This window comes from Arachis stenosperma, chromosome 5 (assembly GCF_014773155.1).
Source record: "Arachis stenosperma cultivar V10309 chromosome 5, arast.V10309.gnm1.PFL2, whole genome shotgun sequence".
Taxonomy (NCBI): domain Eukaryota; kingdom Viridiplantae; phylum Streptophyta; class Magnoliopsida; order Fabales; family Fabaceae; genus Arachis; species Arachis stenosperma.
This window is the reverse complement of record NC_080381.1, coordinates 90,909,680-90,914,969: the sequence shown is the minus strand read 5'-3', so window position 1 is coordinate 90,914,969 and position 5,290 is coordinate 90,909,680. Positions and strand designations below refer to the sequence as shown.

Below are 5,290 nucleotides of genomic sequence, written 5' to 3'. Positions count from 1 at the left end.
TTCGAAAAATACAAAAAATTAATAAAATCATAAAACCAAAAATATTTCATGATTCTTGTTTGAATCTGGTGCCAAATTTTGAAGTTTGGTGTTAATTGCATGATTTTAATTGTCTTGCAATTTTCGAAAAACATGCATAATGTTCTTGATGATCTTCAAGTTATTCTTGATGAATTGCCTTGTTTGATCTTCATGATTTATTGATTTGCACTGCATGATGTTCTACATATGCATTCCTGCATTCATATGGCCCAAACATGAGAAAGTTCTAAGTTTGGTGTCCTCCATATTTTCTTTCATTGAGAAAATGGAGTTCTTGATGTTCATCTTGATCTTCAAGATTGTTCTTGGTGTTCATCTTGACGTTCATAATGTTCTTGCATATATCTTGTGTTTTGATCCAAGAATTATATGTTTTGACTCATTTTGCTATTTTTCAAAATTGGAAACATATCTTCTTGAATAAAGGATATAGCAAAATGAAGACCCAAGAACATAAAGCAGAGGATTTACAGAGAAAAAGCTGGGCGTTCAAAACACCCAGCAAAGAAGGAAAACTGGAGTTCAAATGCTAGCCAGGGTACCTGGTTGGGCGTTTAAATGCCCAGTAAGGAAGGAAAACTGGCATTTAAACGCCAGCCAGGGTACCTGGCTGGGCATTTAAACACCCAAACCATGCAGCAATTGGGCGTTAAATGCCCAAAACATGCAGCTCCTGGGCGTTTAACGCCAGGATGACACAAGGAGAGGAATTTTGTTTTCAAATCAAATCTTTTTCAAGTCTTCATAATTTTTCAAAATCAAATCTTTTTCAAATCAAATATTTTCAATCATATCTTTTTCAAAATCATATCTTTTCAAACATATCTTTTTCAAATCATATCTTTTTCAAAATCAATTTCAAAATCTTTTCTAACTTCTTATCTTTTCAAAATTGATTTTCAAATCTTTTTCAACTAACTAATTGACTTTTTGTTTGTTTTACTATTTCTTATCTTTTTCAAAACCACAACCAATTTTTCAAAAATCAATTTTAAATTTTATTCTTCTTTTAATTTTCGAAAATTCTCCTCCCCTATCTTATTTTTTCATTTAAATACTAACATTCCTCTTCCATTGTCAATTCGAATTACATCTCTCTTTGTGTGTTCGAATTCTTCCTTACCTACCTCCTCCTTCCATTCTTATTTTCCTCTGACACCTTAAGGAATCTCTATACTGTGACATAGAGGATTCCATATTTTCTTTGTTTTCTTCTCTTTCATATGAGCAGGAACAAAGATAAAGGCATATTTGTTGAAGCTGATCCTGAACCTGAAAGGACTCTGAAGAGAAAGCTAAGAGCAGCTAAAGCACAAAACTTTGAAGAGGACCTCACTGAAATTTTCGAAAAGGAAGCAGCAAAAGAAACAATTATGGCCGAATCAAACAACAACGCAAGGAAGATGCTTGGTGATTTTACTACACCAACTTCCAAATTTTATGGAAGAAGCATCTCAATCCCCGCCATAGAAGCAAACAATTTTGAGCTAAAGCCTCAATTGGTTTCTCTACTGCAACAGAACTGCAAGTTTCATGGACTTCCATCAGAAGATCCTTATCAGTTTTTAACTGAGTTCTTGCAGATCTGTGATACTGTTAAGACTAATGGAGTTGATCCTGAAGTCTGCAAGCTTATGCTTTTCCCTTTTGCTGTAAGAGACAAAGCTAGAACAAGGTTGGACTCACAACCTAGAGATAGCTTGGACTCTTGGGATAAGCTGGTCACGGCTTTCTTAGCCAAGTTCTTACCTCCTCAAAAGCTGAGCAACCTTAGAGTGGATGTTTAGACCTTCAGACAAAAAGATGGCGAGTCCCTCTATGAAGCTTGGGAAAGATACAAGCAGTTAACCAAAAAGTGCCCTTCCGACATGCTTTCAGAATGGACCATATTAGATATATTCTATGATGGTCTGTCTGAATTTTCCAAGATGTCACTGGACCACTCCGCAGGTGAATCCATTCACCTAAAGAAAATGCCTGCAGAAGCTCAGGAACTTATTGAAATGGTTACAAATAACCAATTCATGTATACCTCTGAGAGGAATCCTGTGAGTAATGAGACGCCTCAAAAGAGAGGAGTTCTTGAAATTGGTGCTCTGAATGCCATACTGGCTCATAACAAAGTATTGACCCAACAAGTCAATATGATCTCTCAGAGTCTGAATCGATTGCAAAATGCATCCAACATTACTAAAGAAGCATCTTCTGAAGAAGAAGCTTATGATCCTGAGAACCCTGCAATGGCAGAGGTGAATTACATGAGTGAAGCCTTTGGCAACACCTATAATCCTTCATGGAAAAATCATCCATATTTTTCATGGAAGGATCCTCAGAAGCAAGGCTTTAATAATAATAATGGTGGAAGAAACAGGTTTAGCAATAGCAAATCTTTCCCATCATCATTTCAGCAACAGACAGAGCATTCTGAGAAGAATCCTTCTAGCTTAGCAAGCATAGTCTCTGATCTATCTAAGGCCACTCTTAGTTTCATGACTGAAACAAGATCATCCATTAGAAATTTGGAGGCACAAGTGGGCCAGCTGAGTAAAAAGGTTACTGAAACTCCTCCTAGCACTCTTCCAAGCAATACAAAAGAGAATCCCAAAGGAGAGTGCAAGGCCATTGATGTAATCAAAATGGCCGAACCTGGGAAGGAGGGGGAGGACGTGAATCCCAATGAGGGAGACCTCAGGGAACGTCCAGTGGTCAGTAAGGAATACCCTGATGAGGAACCAAAGAGATCTGAGGCTCATACAGAGACCATAGAGATTCCCTTGGATCTCCTTTTACCATTCATGAGCTCTGATGACTATTCATCTTCTGAAGAAGATGAAGACATTGTTGAAGGGCAAGTTGCCCAATATTTAGGAGCAATCATGACGCTGAATGCCAAATTATTTGGTAATGAGACTTGGGAAGGTGAACCTCCCTTGCACACCAATGAAGTGAATACATTGGTTCAACCAAATTTACCTCAAAAGAAACAGGATCCTGGTAAATTCTTAATACCCTTCACCATAGGCACCATGACCTTTGAGAAAGCTCTGTGTGACCTGGGGTCAGGGATAAACATCATGCCACTTTCTGTAATGGAGGAACTGGGAATCTTTGAGGTACAAGCTGCTAAATTCTCAATAGAGAGGGCAGATAACTCTATGAAAAAGGCTTATGGACTAGTAGAGGACGTGCTAGTGAAGGTTGAAGGCCTTTACTTCCCTGCTGATTTCATAATCCTAGGCACTAGGAGGGATAAAGATGAATCTATCATCCTTGGAAGATCCCTCCTAGCCACAGCAAGAGCTGTGATTGATGTTGACAGAGGAGAGTTGATCCTTCATGTGAATGAAGAATTCCTTGTAGTAAAAACTCAAGGTTCTCCATCTGTAACCATGGAGAGTAAGCATGAAGAGCTTCTCCCAATACTGAGTCGAACAGAGCCCTCACATTCAAACTCTAAGTTTGGTGTTGGGATGCCACAGCCAAACTCTAAGTTTGGTGTTGAGAGATCTCAACCATGCTCTGATCATCTGTGAGGCTCCATGAGAGCTCACTGTCAAGCTATTGACATTAAAGAAGCACTTATTGGGAGGCAATCCAATTTTATTTTATTATCTAATTTTATTTTATCTATGTTATTTTATGTTTTCTTTTAGGTTGATGATCATGTGAAGTCATAAAGACACTCATAAAAATAAAGCAGAAGTCGAAAATAGCACACCCTGGAGGAAGGACTTACTCGCGTTTAAACGCTAGTAAGGGCAGCAACATGGGTGTTTAAACGCCCAATCTGGCACCTTTCTGGGTGTTTAAACGCTAGAACAGGGCACCAGATTGGCGTGTAAACACCAAAACAGAGCAGAAAGCTAGCGTTTAAATGCCAAAGCAGGGTAATAACCTGGCATTTAGACGCCAGAACAGGAAGGAAAGCTGGCGTTTAAATGGAAGAACAGGGCAGCAGACTGGCGTTTAAATGCCAGTATTGCACTCTAAGGCATTGTGAACGCCAAATTAGAGTAGTGATGAGAAATCCTTGGCCCCTCAGAATCTGTGGACCCCACAGGATCCCCACCAACCTCAACTCACTTTCTATCCTCTTCACACCTTTCTACAACACTCTTCCCCAGATACACTTTCCCAATCACTTCCGTATCTCTTCCCCAAACCCACCCAACCCACTCAGCCATTCTCTTTAGAAATACCCCCTTCACACCTTATTTTCACACATCACAAACACCTTCTTTTCCTCTTGGCCGAACCTTATACACCCTCTATCTCCTCTATTTTCCTCTTCTTCTACGTCTTTCCTTCTACTTTTGCTCGAGGATGAGCAAATATTTTAAGTTTGGTGTGGTAAAAGCATTGGTTTCTTGTTTTTCCATAACCATATTATGGCTCCTAAGGCCAGAAAATCCTCTAGAAAGAGGAAAGGGAAGGCAACTGCCTCTACCTCTGAGTCATGGGAGATGGAGAGATTCATCTCAAGGGTCCATAGCTCAGTAGTAGAGCATTTGACTGCACATCAAGAGAGCCCACTCATGGACCTCAACAATAGCATGAGGAATTCCCTTATCAAGAAATCCCTGAGATGCCTCAAGGGATACATTTTCCTCCACACAACTATTGGGAGCAACTAAGGAAAGGAGCACCAAAAACACTAGGAATGGAGCAACAAAGACAAGAAAGAGACATAGAGGAGCTTAAGAGCACCATTGGTTCTTCAAGAGGAGGAAGACGCCACCCTCATAAGGTGGACTCATTCCTTAATCTCCTTGTCTATTTATTTTTGTATTTTTGATTTTTAGGCTGTATGTTCTATCTATGTTTGTGTCTTCATTACATGATCATTAGTGTCTAGTGTCTATGCCTTAAAGCTATGAACAAATGAATCCTTCACCTCTCTTAAATGAAAAATGTGCTTAATTATAAAAGAACAAGAAGTACTTGGATTTCAAATTTTATCCTGAGACTAGTTTAATGTGGTGGCAATACTTTTTGTTCCGTGAATAAATGTTTGAACAGTGCATGTTTTTTATCTTATTGTTTATGAATGTTAAAGTTGTTAGCTCTTGAAAGAGTGATGAACAAAGAGAAATGTTGTAGATAATTTGAAAAATCATGAAATTGGTTCTTGAAGCAAGATAAAGCAGTGAAAAAAAAAAGAGAAGAAAAAAATGGCAAAAAAAAAAGAGAAAAAAAGAGAGAAAAATCAAGCAGAAAAAGCCAATTCCCTTAAAACCAAAAGGCAAGG

The 5,290-nt window shown here is 38.6% G+C and overlaps 1 non-coding gene across 1 annotated transcript; it reads right to left on the bottom strand.

The window, feature by feature from the left end:
• Window positions 1-1,808: 1,808 nt before the first annotated feature.
• On the bottom strand, window positions 1,809-1,915 carry LOC130983891 (small nucleolar RNA R71). Its single transcript, XR_009087860.1, has one exon. It is a non-coding gene; the product is annotated as a small nucleolar RNA R71 (small nucleolar RNA).
• Between the last annotated feature and the right edge of the window lie 3,375 nt (window positions 1,916-5,290).